Genomic DNA, 22170 nt, shown 5'->3' with positions numbered 1-22170 from the left:
ATGATAAAAAAATCAGAGAAGCAGTTTGTGATTGATTTTCTTGATAGTAGATGATGCTGAGTGGTAGAAGGAATATCAATTGTTGCCCTGAGACAACAGGAAGTCCTTGTTTAACAACTGTCCTGTTTAATGACTGAAGTTACAACAATGCTGAAAAAGCAATTTTATGACTGGTTCTCACACTTATGATCATCACAGCAATTCTGTAGTCATGTGATTGAGAGTTATGTTCTTCATAATTGCAAGCATTTACAACAATCACGGTGACAAAATCACAAATTGCATCTTCACAGTTGACTTCTGACAAGGAAAGTCAGTGAAGAAGCTGGCAGAAAAAAAACCACAAGTTGCAATCACACAATGTCTTATTTAATGATCACATTGCTTAGTGACAGAGTTGCCTGTCCCAATTGTGATAATTAAGCAAGTACTATCTGCATTGAATTTTGTGAAGATAGGAATACTCCTTCAATGTATTGTTGAGGTACAGTAAAAGTTGTAGAAGCTGTTATAATGTTATCTTATGTTATATAATGGCCATCTCAATGAGCCTGTCCCCATATCAAATGATATTATGGTTTTAGCATTTTGCTTAATTTGTGTATGCTAGGAAGTGTGTAAACATATATTGTATTCATTCATACATTTTTATATCCTATCCATTCACAATCTTTCTGTGAGTGAAAGGATGGATGCTTTTAAAGAAAGAAAAAGGGACAAACAGAAAAATATTGTATATTGTTGATATTTTATTTATTTATTTGGAAATTTATATTTATATTGAAATTTATATTTATATAAATAAATAAATATATTTATATATATATAAAAGAGAGAATCATATAATAAATTAATAAAATAATGTAATAAAATAACCCCTGCCCTAGTGACAGCAGATCACATGAGCCATTTAATGGGCTGGATCCCATGCAGCATTCCCCAGGCCCGCTGGCAGAACCAGGTCTTTAGCGCCTTCCAGAAGAGTGTTAGAGTGGGGGCCATTCTAATCTCTGGGAGAATGATGTTCCAGAGAGAGGAAACCACCATGGAGAAGGCCGTTCTTCTGGGTCCCAGCAGGTGTATCTCCTTAGGAGATAGGACCCACAACATTCTTTGCCTCCCCGCTCTGGTGGATCGGGTAGATGTGACCAGCAAGAGATGGTCCCTCAGATAACCTGGTCAAAAGCCATGAAGGGCTTTAAAGGTGACAACCAGCACCTTGAATTTCACCCAGAAGCAAATCAGCAACCAGTGCAGCTCCTGCAGGAGAGGTGATACATGTGCACACCGAGATCTGCACAAAACTATGCGGGTTGCTGCATTTTCCACTAACTGGAGCTTCCAGATGTTCTTCAAGGGCAGAACCATGTAGAGCGGGTTGTGATAGTCAAGATGGAAAGTGACTAGGGCATGAGTGTCCAAAACTTATTCTTAGTTTCCATTCACCATTTCGGCATATATCAAGGACGAATTTATTCATTCTGCAAGAGTAAGGATGGTGCTTTCTAAAAAGAAAAAAGAAAAAAGAAAAAAGGAAGGAAGGAAGGAAGGAAGGAAGGAGATTATCCTTATTTATGTATGTATTTATGTATGTATGCCTGTAGATACACAAATATGCATTTATTTATTCATGAATTTACCAGTTGAGCTAAGGGAAACAGGGACTTTAGCCCCAGAGTCTGATTCCACATAGGCTTAGAGACACTTTCTTGTTGAAGATGAAAGTAACGAATAAAAAGAAAAAGTCTGCTCAAATATAAAAACAAAAACAAAAACAAAACAAAAATGTAAGATTAGACCAGTTAGCAATGTCAACTCAAAGCAAATAGGTACATAAGAAGTTCAAGCTGCTACAGATTTGTATCTTCCTAGACTCAAAAATTCACAGGGATAGTGACTAAAGCTACAAAATAAAGACTTGCCTGCTACCGGGTGGAATGACTATGACAGATCTAGAAGAAACATTAAAGGGCAAAGACATCACACTGACAACAAAAGTACGTACTGTCAAAACCATGGTTTTTCCCAGTTTTAATATATGATGGTAAAAGCTGGAGCTTAAGAAAGGCTGAACAAAGAAAACTGAATGCTTTTGAATTGAATTTGAATACTGGAGAAATTTGTTGAAATTGGTAGAAGAAAAGGAGAAGAAGAACACAAGATGAACAAGTCATTCAGTATCAGATGAAGCAAAATAAAACTGCTCACTGGACACACTAATGCTTAAACTTGTTAATGCAGGTATAAGGGTCATGAATAAAGATCCTGATGCTTACAAAAATGGAAGGCAATCAAAAACAAGTCTGACATTTGTACCAGAACTATACCTCCTGGGAATAATGGGAAAAACCTATGATAAGAAGACAAGACATATGATTTTACATATCACAACAGCGGCGAGATTGGCTTTTGTGCAATGTTGGAAAAATTTGAAGACGCCCTCTGAGGATCAAATAATCAAAAAAATTTATGATTGTGCTGAAATGGACAAACTAACATTGGAATTGAAAGGAATGACAGACTTGGAGTATTATGTATCATGGGAGAAATGGTACAAATGGATTAAAAAGAGAAAGATGAATCAGGCTCAGATATAATAAAATTTGATGAAGTAAAATATATAGAGCATAAGTATTTTATATGGATAAATTTTGTAAATGGACACAGTTCTGCATAAAAAATGTTCTTTTCTTTCTTTCTTTCTTTCTTTCTTTCTTTCTTTCTTTCTTTTTTTCTTTCTCTCTTTCTTTTTTTTTGTATCTATTGTATTCTTTTTTTGTATTTTTGTATGTATGTTTTTGGTCTTGTATTTATTGAAAAATTAATAAAATATTTTTTAAAAAACAAGTCTGACAGATGGCATTGTGGATAGATATTATCACTGAAGACACAAGCACCAGAACTCAAAGAAGCAGTGACTGATAGACAATCCTGGGAAAATGTCGACCATCAGATCATAAAAAGAAGCAATAAAATAAACAGGGATGAACTCTGTTTTCCCCCCCAGACCTGTACATTAGTCACTAGCTAGTTTTAGCACTGCAGTCCCTTATAAGAGACAATGACTTTTAGCAAAGCCTTCAGGACTACTGTAGTTGCTTGTGTGTTACAGATTTTGAGTGGCTACGTTTGTTTTCATCCTGTATCCTCTTCTTTCTCTTTCTAGTGGTCTCTATTGGGCAAAGGAAGACACACAAACTGACAAGTTTCATTTAAAATGTAAAAGTCAGTAAGATGGGGACAGGTTTAATCTGTAATTTGTGACATTTTATGTTGTTTGGAACATATTCAGGGCAAAAAGCCTAGAGTTCTCTGAGAAACCTAACATATTTAGGATATGACTAAAGTGCAACTTGATAAACTTGGTAGGGAGTCTAAAGACAGAATTTACAGGGAAATGATACACAGAAAGTATCAAACACAGCAATTCAACTGAAGTGCTAACATATGTAAAGTAAGTACAGTGACCTGTTCAATAGAAATAATAGATACCAAAGCAGTCAGGTTAGCAATGCAGCATTAATTAACATGTACAGTGGATAGGAATCATTGTCTTCTGTTCAAACCCAGGTGATTACTTGATGAACTATAACTCAGAGATAATCAGATTTCTTTGGCAATTCCCTCATTCATGAATGGAAAACTTAAGATCTGTAATGGAATGTCCTGATAGACTGAAATGGTCTCCTACCGAATTCTAGAAGTTGCCATATTTGATGTCAGGTTTGTATTTGTTGTATTCTATATCAAACAAACAAAGCAATCCCTACAACAAATACAAACTGACATCAAATATGACAACTTCTAGAATTCGGTAGGAGACCATTTCAGTCTATCAGGACACTCCATTACAGATCTTAAGTTTTCCATTCATGAACAAGGGAATTGCCAAAGATTGCTTTGTTTGTTTGATATAGAATGCATAAGAGCATTTTAGGTCAATGGCAACATATATCTGATTAGAGGATAAGCAGTTGAATTACTACTTATGTCCTGTAAGAATGTGGTGTTTCTACTTCTACTTCCAAATTTAAGTCTGGGAAGACTTGAGAAGTACTGGGAGGAATTCTGCATTGCAGTATTAAGCTACTCCTATCTAGTGTTGTTCCTGGTGATAGCTAAACCAGAATTCAGTCTGAATTTTGGCACTTTGGAAGTGGTGCTGGCTGGTTGCTTAGTCCAGATTATGACCACCAAGGCAACAATTGGGCAGTTTTGCTGCTGCTGCACTCCCCTCCCTTTCACTGGGTCAATACTATCTTGCCCTACCACTGGGCAGGCTATGATATATATATTTATATATTTGCTCTCAAATTTCTATTCCACTTATGAAATGAAAAAAATATAAAAACCTACAGGGCTACTATATTCACCATTTCATGTCACCCAATATTTTTCATATCCATTGCATTATTTGAACAATGATCCCAGGGAACAGTCCTTGAGAGGCCTATTGTTTCTATAATGAAAAACAGAACTATATAATACAAAGGGACAATAGTCTTATTGTAGTACTATAGGACTAATCACCTTCAGGGTATCAATAGTGGGAAGGGGAGGGGAGGGGAGGGAAAGGGAGGGAGGAAGGAAGGAAGGAAGGAAGGAAGGAAGGAAGGAAGGAAGGAAGGAAGGTCTGGCACAGATCTGCATACAACCAAATAGGTCTGTGGTCTGCATAAAAAAAACCAAAGAACCCCAGAAGGAATCCCAAACCCTACCTATGCATACTTCTAGATATACTGGAAGAAAATTGTTTCGTTGGCCAAGATATAGTTAAGCACCCTTTGGAAGAGCTTTCTCAAATGAATCTTGTTAACTTTCTGAATATAAATTAATTACTATTAATTACTTCTAAGGGAGAATATAATTTGTGATACTAGAACCGCATTTCTGCTAACACTGATGGCTTGACCAGCACTGGAAATTAAGACATTTGGGTCCATACAAACCTCAGAACATATAAATCCACCTCCTATCTATAGTGATTATCGTCCTGTCTGAAAAATGCTACACAGCAACAAAAAATGGAGCGTGTTGTGTTTGGTGATGTCCATATGAAATGCTTCTTAAAAAGAAGTATGGCACTTACATTGTATGCTTTTTGATGCCAAGTTAAAGACTTTCCAGTTTTGCTGACGTTTTAATTTGAGAAAACCTTTAGCCTACAGTGTGCTTTACTAGTGCTTTATTGTATCATTAATCTGCTTATGTTGAAGATTTGTTTATTGATTTATTACAGCCTCTATATACCTTCAAATTCCAAATGGCTCCAAGCAGTTTGCAATCATAAAAGCATATACCGAAACATAACAATGAACACATTAAAAAACATACTTCCCATTCCATTAAAAAAATCAAGTAAAAAAAAATCAGAATAGAAACTAAAAGCAGACCTTCAGCAACTATACAGTTAAAACAACAATGAACTAACAGGTAATCTTACAAAGTCCAACCAAACAATATATTTGATCTATTAGCTGTTTATTAACCTGAATCCAGTAGATGAAGTATACCATACCATACCAAATATGGTAATTAAATTGGTCAAACAAATTACAATATAATAATTCTGTTAGCTGGAAAACATTCTGGACAAAGTAGCTTGGACTATCAGGATAGCTTCCAAAATTCTCCACATTTTTCCCCCCAAAAATAATTTCATTAATTGTTGGGTGCATACAGAGTAAAATGAAGTAGTTGTATTGTTACAGTCTTCTTTGCAGATCAATATAGTTTTTTTAGAGTCCTGAAGTTAACTTTTTCTCCATCAAATTTTCTAATGAGCAGTGTGCTGTGATTAGAAATCACAGATAGAATATTGAAGACAATTCTGGGAAAAGTGTAAATGAGATGAAAAATATGGACTTTGTATAAAAGGTTCCTGCTCATTGGTGGTCATTATTGCTGAGACAGCAGCAATATGGCACCTTCTAGTAGGGTGCACCACAACTCTCATATTTTCTGGTCAGCATAGCCATATTACCAGTTACATTATAGAAATTATAGACCTTGGTGCTCTCTGAGGTTGCTTATTTTCTTGCAGACATTTCATTATACCATTCCACTGATGATGTTATCTAGTTTGGTAATGAAATGTCTACAAGAAAGCACCCAAGTGCCGAGAGCACGAAAGACTCCTCATTTCAACCCTGAGCTACCAATATTCTCCATTATCAGAACTGTAAATTAGAACTGTAGTCCAGAACATGTAGAAAAAACCAGATTGGGGAAGACAGCTCTAGAACATGATTCTATAACTTGACCAGTGATTACTGCTGTTGGAAGGTGAGACATAACAGCAGCAACTCCAGTGTAGAAATGGAACTCTGCCTACTCTTTGTGTATCTGTACTGCAGGGAAATCCTTACTAATGATGTCAGAGCTATCTTTCAGGCTCTTTGCCTGTCTTTTCTTGCACTGAACAACCTCTAATCAACTTTCAGAAAAGTTAACATTCCATCCAGAAAGTTTCAAAAACATTTGTTTAATTAGGAGACTAGACTAGACATTTGTTTAATTAATGAGGAGACTAGACTAGATTAGACTAGACTAGACTAGACTAGACTAGACTAGACTAGACTAGACTAGACTAGACTAGACTAGAATAGAATAGAATAGAATAGAATATTCTTTATTGGCCAAGTGTGAACACACAAGTCCCAACGATATTGAAATTACTACTACACTATGCAATTCTTTCTGATGTTTTTCATTGAAACCTACTTGCCTATAAATGCAATGCCTCTCCAATTGGAATGAGTGAGATTCTAATTTATGCACTGATGTTCTGGTGGTGAACCAATGAAAGCTACAAACAAACAAAGAAACAAAAGAAAAGAAAAGAAAAGAAAAATTGAACAATTGACAGTTGAGTTGCCCATTAAATTTGGCACTAACTTTTTGGGATATTCGATGCAATTGCTTTGCTTAGATTACTATATTCCAATCTGGAATATCTCAGTGTGCAAAATAACCTGTGAGATATTATTTCTCATATCACCTCCAACTATCAGCCAAGCTAGAGAATTTGGAGAATTAAGTGAATTTTGCTAGATCATACAACAGACCAACTTACACTTTTTATGTAGCTACAACCTAGCATGTTCCTGAACATGTTTATCCTAATATTTTTCACTATTTTCACTACACTATTTTTCAATAGCTACACTGAAACCAAAAAACAAACTGAATTGTGCTTAAACGTATTGTATAAAATCCAACCATTGAAGGCTGATTAGAAAATTTTATTTCTTCAAAAAGGTCTGTTACACTATGCTTTAATGACATATGTGAGCCCACATATTTGAAATCCAGCCTTGGATGGAAATTCTCTCTGCAGCCTCCTTGGCTCGTCTGTTAGTCTATCCCAGAGATCATGACCTTTTATCAGATATTCTAGATCCTGCGTATTGAGCCCCATCCACCTGGGGAGACATTTATCTTCAGATGAAGGGGCATCACTCTCGTGTGTGTCTTGTAAATTATATAGATTTTAAATAATTAATGGTGATGACCAAAACACCCATCACCCATATCCCATTGCCTTCAATTATTTGGACTTTTCTTCACAAGAAATATATTTAAAGCTTTTAAGTGCTCCAAGAAAAAAATACCCTGCGTCTCTGAGTCTCTGAGACCTTGTACAAATCTGTGGACTAAATCCTGGTTTAAAGTTATAGCCATGTGAGTGGCTGACTTTAGAGACTGAGCATATGGAGCCAGAGATGGAAGGTCAGGGAATGGAGGCCATGAATTCACCAGTAGTGAGGAATGGAAAGGGTTATCTCTGTATGGGGAAACTCTAGTGAGCCAGCGAATGGCTTGCATCTTCCTCAGGCGCTGCGTATGCAGAGTGGAAAGATTCACGTCTTGGCAGCTGCAGCAGGACCTTGGAGCAGGAGCGTGCCTCTCTTTTCCTTCTCCCCCTTAATGCCTGGACCCTGAAGATTCTCATCAGTCTGACGGATTTTTCATTTGTTTTCTTTCATTCCCTCCTGCAACTCTCCCCCTCAGTGCAATTTCATGTCCTGCAGCAGGTTTCTCTCTCTCTCTCTCTCTCCCTCTCTCTCTCTCTCTGCCTCTTGCTTTTTTTTTTTTCTGGTCCATTTCTAGATGATCACTCTGCCTATTTTTCATGCTCTGCTGAGTGCTGTTCCCTCCTTTTCATGGCCCAGCTGCCTGTCTCGCTCTGCCTTGCCTCATGAAGATTTATGGAACTGCAGTAATAAACTGTATTTGAGCGATCCTCTTTTCCGATAATCTTCGGGTGAGCGCCCAACAAGGTGGGTGTGATTTGAGCAAGCCTGCCATCATGTCCAGCTTGGGACCCCTCCCCATTGTGGTGTCAGCAGCTAGTGAGGTACTGGCAGCAGTACGGACCTAGCAAGGTTTTCTGCTCTCATTTTGAAAGGAGAGAGGAGCTTTACCAACCTGAACTGCCTTTGCTGCAGAATCACATTTTCTAAGGCAGCTATATTTCTGTATGTGAGAAAGGGGCTACCACATCTCTAACCCAGTGACATCCTCAGGTGTGTCTTCCACCTCAGGAACAAAACCTCCATTGCAGGTAGAAGGAAAATGAATGGATAAATCAGAATATATGGACCTGAATGCAACACTTGCTTCAGTGAAGTCCTTTGATGCATCTCTGTTTCTGGAAGAATTTTGTCTTGGCATTGGTTTGTCTCTGATCCTGGTTGTGACCTAAGGAGTCTCTGCACATCCAAGAAAAGATCTTGAAAACTCTTGGAGTGACACTTTCCAGCTTGCTTGGAGCTCCTCCTGAATTATCCAGAGGGTAAGAGAAAGGAAATCTTTTCATTAGTCAGCTTGTTTGGGAATGGGGAGAGGCCCTTCTGCTTCTATATTCATTTTTGTTTTTCTCTCCCCATCACTACATCCATCTGATTAACTCATTCATTCTTCATTGCTACTTTTGTCCCTAGTTGCACTAGACAAATTTGTTTTGTTCTAGACCTCTTGACCTTTCTGTGAGAGATAATTAATTGCTAGGCAATTGCTTTCTCCACCCTTATCCTGGTTCAAAATGGCTGCTTGGGCAAAACCTGGTGGGACAGACAGGAGCAGAACTTCTTCATTGTGGTCACTGACCATTGTAATGTACAGTTTATAACAGAGATTATAGCATTCAAATAAAAATCTATTAAAGAATTCTGATTAAATTAGGAATAAAGAAAATATAGCAATAGAATACCACAAACAGAGTGCTAAATGGTCAACCACATCAGATTATAAAACTAGAGGTTGCAAAAGGGAAAAAAAACATACAATATTCAATTATAAAATAGTGTAGTCTTAAATAATAAAAAATAAGGAAGTCATGGCATGGTTTCATTGAACTCTAAAGAGCCTTCCTTCTCTAAACTCCTAGTTCAGCCAGTCACATGGCTGAAGGACATCCCCACCAACCAAAATCTTAGCAGATGACACTGATCTTTTATTTCATTCTTATAGCAGTGCTGCTATCACCCCATCATAAGAGGAGGATCCCTATCTTCCCTTATGCACATACCCCACAATGACCTTTAGCTGAGCAGAAGTTGCTGTAGGGAAAATGTTTGACATTATATCTTGGGTATGGAGGTCCATGCATATGAAACAGTGAATGAGGTGCTCCTGTTTATTTAAGCTTTTAAAAATGCGAAGCTCAGGATTTATTTTTGGGATAAATGCCTGGTCTTAAAGAGGTTAAGCCCACCATAATGGGAGAAAAACTGGGTTGAGGGTCGGAGCAATTCCCTTCTGGGAGGGAGGGGGAGAGAGAGAGAGAGAGAGAGAGATCCCATTTTTGTGCTCAAATTGCTTCTGGCATTGCAAACAGAATCTCAGCCATTAGCTACTGAGAGAGAAGCTGTGGGGGTGTGTGTGTTGAGGATGTTCTATAGACTGGGCAGAGCTTCAGGCAATTTGCTATTGTTCAGAGAGCAGGATGGAAATCGGACAGTTTTTGGCAGGTGGAAAGGATAGGGGAGGAAAGGTTGGCAGTGATAGAATCCAAGTGAAAAGGTAGAGTGCAGGAACTAAATTCAAGCAAATTACAGAGTTTTACTGCGTCTTTGAAATTTGGCTAGAGCAGCAAATGCAGACCATGCACTCAAATTTTAGATTTTTCCCATATATTGAGCATATTTCTGCCATCATTAATTTATCAGATTAGCATGTAATACAAGCTTTTTTTTGATCCAGGAATATTTTCATGCTCGAGGCAGAAAACCCAAATATCAGTGTTGTCTTTCTTCCCAATAATTAACAAGGAAATAATCCCCTGGAAACTCAGGCATATTGTGCTCCATCAATCAATTCTCTCTACTACTTTTAATTGTGTCAGAGACATATACTTATCTAATGAGGAACTGCTTTTTTCTGATGATGTGTAAATGTTTCGGACAATCTCCGTAGAATAAATGCATGTATTCGAATACACACCCACTTTTTTAAATTCATGTTTTTGCGTATTTCCAGTAAGATATATAATTTAATCAGATACCACATCTGTACATTTATCTTGTACATTTGGGGCATTACCAAAGATTTTGAAGTACAGTGTCATAGTTTAGAAGTTAAGTTAGGACAACCAAGGAATAATGAGGACCCGGATTGTGGGGGCAATAAACTGACTTTGTATAAAAAAGAACACCACTTGGGGGGGCCGAAAGCCCTACTAAGCAGGTATATACAAAAGTATGAAGGCTATTGCTTAACACATTGCGAGCCGCCCTGAGACTCCGGAGAAGGGTGGTATATAAATCGAACCAATAAATAAATAATAAATAAATAAATAAGGAATCAGGCTAAAAATTGGAAGGAATCAGATTATAAACCAGGTCCATGAGTTCTAGTCTCACTTTAGGCAAAAAACCACCTGGGTGACCTTGGGCCAGTTACTTTCTCTCTCAGCGATAGAAGGAGGCAATGACAAACTATTTCCAAAAGCTTTGATAAGAAAACTTAATGGACTTGCCCAGACAGTTAATAAAAACAGTACTTCCCACATCACTTTTAGTAGCAATCCAATAAAGGAGAAATTTGTAGCTCAAACTAGGTAACGTCATCAGTGCTAGTCCTAGGACTGGCACTGATAATGTTTCCTAGTTTAGGTAATAAAATGTCTACAAGGAGACAACCCAGTTCATAGACCACCAAGGACTCTTCATTAACAGATCAACATGCAGACACACCTGCCTTGAGGATTGAGAAACTGACCCTAGATGTGATCCATAGTTCACCAACAGCACAGTTGGTGAACTGTGACCCACAGTTCATCCAACATTTAAAAGCAAAATGCAGAAGTTGCCATGGAATTAGATCTGTAATATTGTAGGTAGAAACTGGAAGACTGTTCCCCAACACTAATCATCAAGGTCTTGGACTTTAATATTGCTATGCAGTCATGACTGCTTTCATACAGCGTGCTGTATATTCCTCCAATCTTGGAGATTCTCCACTCATCTCCACCCATCTTCTGATGAACTCCTTGCTGCCTAGTTTCATAGAGAAAGCTTCTTTGCATGGCTACTTCTCACTAGATCTGGACTCAGTTGAAGGCATCCCTTCTCTGCAAGATTGCCTCCCTATTCAGTTTGCCTCCCAAAAAATGTCAGGGAGAGCTGTATCTCATGATGAGTCAGATTTTTTTTTTAGAACTGAGACAGAAAATAAAAAAGGCTTTATATACTTTTTCTTTAATATATTCTTATTTTTCCTTTTTAAATCTTTTTTATCTTATCTTTTTTGCACCTTCTATTTTTTATTTTGCATTAATATATTGTTGTAAATTGTAATATTTAATAGATTAGTATTAAAAAAGAAAATAGAAAAGCCATGCTGGAAAGAAGGTTTTTGTTTCTTTTAGGGAAAAAAAATAGAAGGCTACAAGAAGCAGCATCCTGTTGTGTGGTTTGCACAAATGGCCTTTTAAAACTAATTCTCTTTAGCAGTCAGAAGCTCTGGCATGTTCCACTACTGAAGCGTGTAATTGGAGAAAAGGGAACTGCATATGGATTGGAGTAAAAGGGAAAGAGAAAAAGCACTGAACATAGGAGCAATGCAACATGTGTGCCTAAAGAGATTCCTAAAGGCAAAATGTTGTAACTACATCCTTTTTTCCCCCTCACTCCATTCTTAATTTCTAATAGAGTAAACCTGCAGACCTTTAAACCACTTGAATAAGTTGTACTGAACTTGGTGGAATTTCAAAATAGAGATATTTAGGCTTACGCTTTTAATCAGTTGCATTGTGAGATGAATCAGTACTACGTCTTGAAATGCTGCACTAAAACCATTGCTGACCTTGGTATAAAAGAAACGTCTGGCTTTAGTGATACCCTCCAGTGCACTGTGATGCTGTAGCTCCAGCCATCTTGTGCTTCCTGACATTCATATATGCCAGTAAAATGCTCAGCAATCAGCAATTGGTTGGGTGGATAGAATAATGACTCTAAATTATATACCAGGGAAGTTGGCCGGTGTGGAACAGAGCTGCACTTTTTATCATTTCTACACATGCAATAAATATTTCCTAAATCTTTCAAAGCCATTCTGAACAGTGTATTTGTATCATTCAATGCTTCAAAATATAAAACTGTTTGCAGGCTATTAATTTCATTTCTCTCTTGCAAAAAGAAAGCAGTTTATCAGAATAAATCACAAATAGGAATCTGAATTCTATTATCTGTATGAATCAGTCAAACAGAACAAATGTGCCTGTGCTCTTATTTAATGCTTTTCGTTCTGTGGTACTTTTAATTTTACTGGGCGTTCTTAGCTATATGGGAAAGGGTTATTGTTAGACAACAAAATTCTGCCCCAACTAATGGAAAAACACTTACTCAATTTCTTGCAAGATTTCAGGAGTCATTTCTTACAAACTTTCAACCATATTGTGGTAGCTGTAAGGGTTGGACTTAATGCAAAAGATTCAGTTCTGACATGTTTAATTTAATATCTGCAGGCCACATATTTTTATGTTTGAAATTTAAAGAAATCATAGAAGAGCCAATTTCAGTTGGTTTACAGTATATAGTGGAAGGAATAACATTTTTTTTCTCTCCTATGATTTTGCCAGTGAAACCCATCAGATCAACTATACTGAAGAGAAGGGTAATGGGGGATATTTCAGTATCAGTAGGAGAGGCAAATAATTCTTATTAGGACTGTTCCTGCCTGCTACAATCCTATTGAAAAAGGTGAGAACCAACTGATGGGATTTTGTTTCAGCATGACTCTCAGTCGGCATGACTGAGAAAATCTTATCATAGAATTTTAGGTTTGGAAGCAATTCTAGACTAATTCCCTGCCAAGGACATAAATTCTCATGCCGTCCAAGATAAAAATAGTTGTCCACCTTTTGCTTGAAAACTTCCAGTGATGGAGCTATTGTTTAATAGCCTTCACAATGAGGAAAGTCTTCTTTATTTCCTCTTGTAGCTCCCACTGTGGAACTTCCACCTGTTGAATTTTGTTAGCCCAACCAGTGTTTGATGACTGCTACATGTGTCGCCTTAGTCTTCTTTTCTTTAGGCTAAGTAGCATATTCCTTCATTAGATTTAACCTCCAAGCCCTTCTGCTCTTTCATCACTTTGTGCCCCTTCCAATTTCTCAGTGTATTTGTATTGTGGTAACTGGAACTAGATGCGGCATTCCAGGTATCTGGCCAATGAGACATAAAGCAGAAATATAACTTCCTATGTTCTTGACACTATAACTCTGTTGATTCAGCAAGATTCCATTAGCTCTTTTGCAGCTACAGTGTAGTGGGGGTTGATGTTTAATTTGTGGTCACCTTCATACATAGTATTGTAAAGCCAAGTACCACCTATCCTATATTTGTGCACCTGTTTTCTCCATCTTAGTGTAGCGCTCTACATTTCTCACCGTCAAATTCTGCATTTTGGGATAGCACCAAAGTTCAAGTTTATCCTTTTGGCTTTCAGAACAGACCATAAGCATAATAGAACAGATATTTTGTCTTCTGCCTTATATTGATACAGTAAAACTAGTTTTATAATAATTAGAATGATGTACAATTAAGGATGCAAAGCAGTGGTGGATTGCCCCCGGTTCGGACTGGTTCTTTAGAACCGGTACTAAAACCAGCAGGAGGCTCCGCCCACCAACCCTGACATCATCAGGAAGCTTCTGCGCATGCATGGGGCCCCGTTGCAAACCGGTAGTAAAGGTAAGTAGAACCCACCCCTGATGCAAAGGTGTGTTTCCCTGAAATAGATAATATTAAAATAATCCGTTTCATTTTTTTAAAAAAGCATCTCTTTGAAAGTAGAGCTAAACCTATGTCTTTACCCTTGTGAATATTGGGACTGCTGGAATATCATTGGTTCTACTGGAAGTTTTTAGACAGGAACCACAAGTATCCCAAAGCATTGCACATTGTAATGCTTATACATCCCTCTTTAAGCTGGTTACAAATGTGTTGGCAATGGGTAGCTGGAGCGGGGGTGGGGGAAGAGAGCAGTCTGCCATTTTCTTTAGAGCCACTAATTATTATTCTTAACTAGTTATATGCAAAGAATTCTAAACAGCAGCCATGGAAGGCATTTTTCAGGGAAGGGTTAATTTACATTTTGGGGGAGCAAGGAAGAGGGTGGTAAACCATATGCAAATCCTGCAGTCACAAAAACTATTTTTGGCAACGGAGCAGAAAAAAAATAGTGCAGATGTTTTTCATTATGCAAATGAGGCCTGATTGTGGACAAAATTGCTTTAAAGCATCAGCAGAAGTGGCAATCATTTATCAGAGATACCAACGCCTTTGCTAGTTCTGGCAGTTCTAAAGCTTCCAGTCTCTCTGCCCCTTCATCAACTGTCTTTTCTCTCAAAATGTGCTTTTCTGCTCTACTGCCCAAATACATCTGTATCATCAGCATCTTTTGTCCGCTATTGTGTACCTGCATCAAACACACACACCCACCCCACCCTCCTTTCTATACTGCTAGCTATGCATCTCCCTCACCATCCATATTTAGTTTGTAACCTCCTTGGGGCAAAGAATTGTGTCTTTTTAAATGACATTTAGCCCTAGTAGGTAGGCAGTAGGTAACTATAAAAAAGGAAGTCCTTCAAAGAGCCTTGATAGTACAGTGGTTTAGTGCACCCTGTTATTAACACAGCTGCCTGCAATTTCTGTTGGTTCGAATGTCTCCAAGGCTCAAGGTTGACTCAGCCTTCCATCCTTTCTAAGGTAGGTGAAATGAGGACCCAGTTTGTGGGGGCAATAAGCTGACTTTGTATAAAATATACAAAAGAATGAAGGCTATTGCTTAACACATTGTAAGCCGCCCTGAGTCTCCGGAGAAGGGCGGCATATAAATCAAATTAAAAAAAAAAATGCACCACCTTCATGTTACTAAGAAATAGAATTCAGGATATGGCTGTACAGAGAGGGATTTTACTTCATTCTCAACTATAGCTCAAGGCAAGGAGCAGCCTTATATCATAGTATCCTGAGTTACTTGCGAGGATTCTTTGGGGATAATATGCGCTGTAATTCTTCATAATGCAAAGCTCCAGGAAAATGCTACAAATTGGATACAAAGCATATCTTGTTGGAAGGGGTTGTTATACTATAAATTCTGGATTTTGTCCTTTTTAATGAAAAAAGGGATGCGGTGGCCTAATTATGAAGCACAAAAATGTATATAAATGAAAAATAGATTGATCTGGCTCTTCCATTTGAGAAGGCACTCATCTGCTTTCTCATGCATTAGCAGGTTGTTGCTAAATGGTCATTCACATAAAGGGTAAAAGTAAAGAACTATATTAAGGAACATTATTGCTTTCCATCACATTATTCTGCCTGCCATAATGATGGACATTTTGCTAGCAATATTAGTGCTATTAATCTAACCATTATTCCTTCCTTTCTAATTCCACTTCTTTTATTTCAAAATTCATCCATCTCTTCCCCAAACATGTCCAGAGATAATATTGTAGGATCAGGCCAAGCACCCATTCAATTCAGCATTTTATCACTGAAACGGACCAGCTAGGTGTCCTTCAAAGACATTATAAGCAGTGTAATTGTTAGTATCTTATATTGTTTGACTGCAGGGATTTCGATTACTTCTGGTTTCCACTTTAAATGCAAAACATATTACATTAGTTTAGTAATAAACTCATTTGGAAGAGAACCTGTCTAATATTAGTGGTTAAGGCATCAGGCTAGGAACCAGGAGACTGGGAATTCTAGTCCTGACTTAGACACAAGGCAGCTGAGTGATTTTGGCTAGTTATTTTCTCTCAGTCCTAGGAAGGAGGCAATGCAAAACCAGTTCTGAAATTTTGCCAAAAAACCGCAGGGACTTCCCCACCAAGAATCAGCACTGACTTGGTGACACCTTAAACAAACCAACCAACAAACAAGAGCATTCATTAAGGATTTAACACTAACATAATTAGTAATTACTTTATAGAATCCCAGGAGCTGCCTTCTATAAAGTCAACCTTTGGGCCATATTTGTGTGTAACTTAATGTTGTTTACAATTGTTTGGACAGAATTCAGGCTGTAGGGTTGTTCGTTTTTTTAAAGGGGGAGAGTAGGATGGATAGATATACAGATACACCTAAACTTAAGGAACAAGATGCCTCTGCAAATATTTAACAAGGAAATATATTTTCCATAGCAGAGCAGAGCAAATAGTTCTTGCATATAAATATCCTGATTTCCTCTTAAAACAGTCTTCGTCTCAGTAGCTTAACTTTAAAAAAAACAAGAGTCTTCTTATTAATTGGCTAGTAGTCAGAAATGCTAATCTGTTGCAAATCATTGTAGAGATTTACTACCAGGCCTGGATCTACTTTCTGCTTGCTGCTAGTTTATATTAACAGTAACATAAGACTGCCTAGTTCAGCCCCCAAATACCATCTGTTAAACCTGAATGTACAGCAAAGCATGTGCTAATCCTTCTTCAAAACTCATATGGCTTAACCTCTTAGCAAAGCATTCTTATATTAGTTTAAACATATTATCAAAGAAGAGCCCATCATTTTCCAAGGCTTTCTGTTCCATTCATAAACAACTGTGGAAATTCTTATATCTGTTCTATAGTTATCATTCTTAATGCTTTATAAATTTGGGAAAATCTGTTTCTTCACTAGAGGTGTATCATTCCCCCACCCCCTCCATTCAGTGTATGATCTACAAGTTCCCTGAATTTCCTTTCTGTTTTTGCATGTTGTTTCTCTATGTGAGCACAATTTCTTCCCATGAGAAATAATCTATTAAGGTTGTGAATTTTCTTTTATTGCATATGAAAACAAAGCGGAGCATTGCTACTGAACTTCTTGTAATGGGTAGAGGATTCTAAAGCAATTTTTACAAAATAAAAAAGAGGAAGGAATTACAACTCCAGAAGGCTAATAATGTCTTGGATACACGATACATTTTTATTGTTCCATACGATTCAAGCTCATCTGTTACCAGATTTTATTTGCCATCTAATCTTTATCCAAATTCAAGCCATTTCTTGTACAGAAAACAGTCCCATTTTTGTGACTTGTTGAGTCTTCAATTTTCCTCAATCACTTCTTCAATGAAGTCTTTCCTGATTTATCTTGCTAGGAAAGTTGATATCACACATAATTCAATGACACACTTGGATTTGTTGTTTGTCAATCCATAAAAGGTCAAGTGGGTTTTGCATATGAGATCCACTTTTATTTACATGAAGAGTTGTTCATTAATTTGGCATGTTTCCTTTAGACAGTTAGCTCTGATTATAACGCACATTTACCCCATCATTCATATTTTTGGTATCTATTGTATCACTATATTAGTATATATTAGCTCTAGCCCAAAAGAATCCTATTTTTATGTCAGGAAAAACCAAGCACATTGTTGTCTCTAACTATATAAGGTTTATTTAGGAAAAAAATATTTTCAAATTTCATCAGATTAGATAATTCAATTTATTAAAAAGGGAGGGGCAGATAGAGCTCATAAAATGCATGTAGAAAGTTCTTGATTTACAATCCTTGATGGATGCAGCTAGATGTGAAATATCTCAAGTGCAGTAATCCTCATTTTACAATTATTTGTTTAAAGACACTTTGAAGTTACAATGACCTTGGGAAAAGGGATTTACAACCCATCCTCAGAATTATCACTCTTGCACCACATCTGTAGTCATGTGATTGCATGGACACTAGGCAACTAACTCATATTTATTATGGTTGCAGAGTCTTATAGTCAGATAATCACAATTTGCAACTTTCCAGCTGGCTGCTGATAACAAAAATCAATTCAAGATGCTGGATTTGCTTAATGATTGTATGATTCACTTAGCATCCACAGTGTAAAAACAGTCATAAAATTGAGTCCAGTTATGTGATGACTTGTTTTACAATTGCATCAACCTACAATGGAAATTCCAGTCTCAATCAAGTCGAAAACTACTTACAACCACAATTGTAACTTGTATACAGTTGTATAATATTGTTTGCCCCGATATTAAAGAAATATGAATTTAAGCAGCTGTTGTGCAGGACAATCTTATATATTGAAGACCATGGAAAAAAGGCAAAAGAAAAATCTTTTACTATAGAATAATTTATATTCATTTCCTAGTTTCCATGTATGTGTTCTCTGATAGGCTTTGGAGACTATGTATCTCTCAACTGTACCTTTTGTATATCTGCTTTTATATATAATTCCTATCATTCTTCAATTTCCAATAAATATTCCCTTGCTTTTATCTTTAATTCAGGAAAGTGCATCCCAGTGCAGGCAGATTGTATTCAAGCAGCAGTCTAATTTTAGGAAACCTGCAGTGTCTCCTGCTGATAAAGGGGTGTGGTTACAGCCCTGCTTTTCCTACTGCTAGGAATTGCCTGCTGATCAGTTGAATAATATCAGAGAAATTGCATCCCAGTGTAATTGGGGGATAGAAAGTTAATTCTGCCCCCTTACAACTAATGTTGCAATTTTTGCTCATTAAGGTTAAGGAAAAAAAGGCTTTCTAACTGAGTATATAGCAATATATATATGATTTTATGCCAGGGTAGAAAGGGTTAAATTCCCCCATGTGGCTTAGTGGATTGGCTCAGAATAATTGAACAGAGGTGGTATGTTGAAAGACATACTGAACATACATTTGCAATTCCACCTTCTTCTTTTTCCCCTGTTTCCACATACACACTGTCAGTTGCTTCCTAGCAATCATTAGAATAGTGAGCCTCTAAAGCAGAGGTAGGTAATTAACTTTCCCAAGTGGCCACATGAGAAACAGAGACTGTTATGGAAGACTAAACCAATAAAGCTGTGAAGGTGTGTAGGCATGCATGCATATATGTAAATTGAAAAAGAAGTAGTTGCCTTCAAAATAAAAGTGATGCAGTGTAATGCACGCATGGTGTACATTTATTTACATTTGATTTCTAATTTCCAATTGACCTCACATGGGGTGGATAGGGACAGCCAAAGAGGCAGAAATGGCCTGGGAACCAAAAGATGCCCAGATTTGCTCTAAAGCCCCTCTCCCTTTTCTCACAGCCAATGTAATTTTCCAACTTTGAAAAATAGACCTTTCTTGTAATCTATTTCAGTTCTGGAATTTCACACTTGCATCTTCTCTGACTTAGGTGCTGTTGGCAATGCTTTGTTTTCTTATCCATTCAGCTGTTTTCTTATCCATCCAACAGTCCAATGTAGGATACCAACTTTGCTCCGGTTTCTAATTTTTTTCTCTTGTGAGCATCTGGATGCCAGTTTTAGAGTCAGCTGGGCCAACTGGCATTTCCAGAGTTAATTCTTGACAAAACTGCTTAGCTTGTGAGAATAGTATTTAACAAATGGCAACAGCACAATCACTTCAGCCACAGGGAATGAACGAAGTCAAGAGCAATTCTTCCTCTCTATCCAGATTGTGATTTTATCTTGCCACCTTTTTATGAATGCTTTCATTCGTCTTAACTCCAATTCTGAAATCTGAAAAGGAAAAGCATCTATAATCCAGAAAAAATAAATGCAAAATACAAAAAGAAATGGCTGTCATTTTGACGTTTACAGAAAAAGTAAGGGGAAAGGAGATTGAAAAATTGAGAATTATTATTCTCAAATAAATGGGGGCGCAGTGGCTCAGTGGTTAAAAAACTAAGCGGGTCAGTTGGAAAACTGACAACCCAGGTTCAAGAGCCAAGCGCTGTGTGATGGGATGAGCCCCCATTATTTGCCCCGGTTCCTGCCCACCTAGCAGTTTGATTTATATACTCGCATGCAAATACGAGTATATAAATAGATCCCACTTTGGTGGGAAGATAACAGCATTCCATATGCCTCAGTGTACAGTTATCCTGTCCACATGATAGCGGAAATGTCTTTGGATAACTCTGACTCCCTCGGCTAAGAATGGAGATGAATAGATAAAGGAGCTGGACATGATTGGACAGGCGAAACCTTTACCTTTATTCTCAAATAATAATTGGTAAACAGATTTTTGTCTCTGACAAATAGATACGACAAATTCATTATTATTTGTAAAACAGTGCTCAGGATTCTACAGAATTTGCAGGATTCTACAGCTTCATAGTAATTTTTTAAGAAACACATTAACATGCAATCTGTAATAGAATTCAATTTAATGAAAACAACATGTTTTACAAAAATGTATAGTATGGAAATAGCTAAAAGCAAACTACCTTGAAGGACAACTATCAGGCACAAGTAACCAGGAAGAGAAATTGAGCTCAAAGCACTAACATGTTTCCTATACACAAAAATCTAGTCTACTAATGGTAAAACCAAATTGCTGTTAGATAAGGGTCAATGAAAGGGACGCGGTGGCTCAGTGGCTAAAATGCTGAGCTTGTCGATCGAAAGGTCGACAGTTCAGCAGTTCGAATTCCTAGTGCTATGTAATGGGGGGAGCTCCCGTTACTTGTCCCAGCTTCTGCCAACCTAGCAGTTCGAAAGCACGTAAAAAATGCAAGTAGAAAAATAGGGACCACCTTTGGTGGGAAGGTAACAGCGTTCCATGTGTCTTTGGTGCTTAGTCATGCCAGCCACATGACCACGGAGACGTCTTCAGACAGCACTGGCTCTTTGGCTTTGAAATGGAGATGAGCACAGCCCCCTAGAGTCGGGAACTACTAGCATATATGTGTGAGGGCAACCTCTACCTTTACCTAAGGGTCAATGAAATTAACGGGGGGGTGGGGATGGACTTGGGTCTCTTGTGTCTATGTTGCGATTCTAGACAGATCACATGTTTATCTCCACCTCAGGTTTAGCCTGCTCATCTTCTATAACAACAGGCATAGAGGTGCATGTTTAATCTGGTGAATCTATATAATTTAGGAGCTGAGTTGGACTGAAAGTTTAAAAATAGAACAATGCTTCTCATTTGCTTTTTACTTTATTACCATTAAACTGTAGCTGCATCTTTCCACATGATGTATTCTATGTGGTTGAGGCAAATAAATTCTCCCTACTAGAATAAAAATGAAATTATAACTATTTTAGAACCCATAAAAAGTTTGTGTTCGTCCCTTCCACCTATCCATTCCGGCATGTTAGTATTTGCCCATCCTACCTTCCTGCTTTAGCAATATTAAAGATGGATGCTTGGTTTGCAGGAAGGCAAACAATAGGTATACTTTTGGACCAAGAAATATCAGATAATTTGTAGAAATGTGATATAAGTATGTTATTCTTTTGTTTATCTTTCCAGTTCTTAAATCCCATAATTTAATAGGGATCTTTTTTTCACTGCTCAAATGATCCACTTAATAATTACCACATGGATCCTCAACTGAGTCCACAGACATCCTGCATATCAATAAATCCCCTCTAATGTCCAATTTGTTTTGCTCCTGTGGTAAATAGCAGAGCCACCATAATTTATCAAGTTGAAGGGTGGTTATCCTACTCTTAAAAACCATCATATAACTTGAGCCTTAGTGCATGAGAGCCATTTCATAATGTGGCAGAGATTCTAAAGCACCCACCTTTGGGATATAATAGAGATATAGGAAAAAGGACAATATTGTTTGTTTGTTTGTTTGTTTGTTTGTTCCTTTGTATCTTGCCTTTATTATTTTTTTCAAATAACTCAAGGCAGCAAACATGTCTAATACACCATCCTCCTCCTATTTTCCCCACAACAATCATATAAGAAAGAGAGAGAGAGAGGGAGGG

General features: G+C 37.4%; 1 protein-coding gene across 17 annotated transcripts in view; it reads left to right on the top strand.

Annotated features, from left to right (window-relative positions):
* Positions 1 to 22170, top strand: part of SRCIN1 (SRC kinase signaling inhibitor 1) — a 305422-nt gene that overhangs the window by 116647 nt on the left and 166605 nt on the right. Inside the window, exon 1 of one of the 17 annotated variants that reach the window (XM_087892094.1) lies at positions 7857 to 8797. The exons of 15 other annotated variants lie outside the window; for them this stretch is intronic. The gene's annotated coding sequence lies outside the window, so the exon portion shown is untranslated. Of the gene's footprint in view, positions 1 to 7856; positions 8798 to 22170 lie in introns of those variants that run through there. One more of the 17 variants, XM_034415640.3, reaches the window with a different exon arrangement.

Source organism: Pantherophis guttatus, chromosome 4, assembly GCF_059756535.1.
Source record: "Pantherophis guttatus breed Tessera chromosome 4, ASM5975653v1, whole genome shotgun sequence".
NCBI lineage: Eukaryota > Metazoa > Chordata > Lepidosauria > Squamata > Colubridae > Pantherophis > Pantherophis guttatus.
This window is presented reverse-complemented; position numbering and strand designations above follow the sequence as displayed.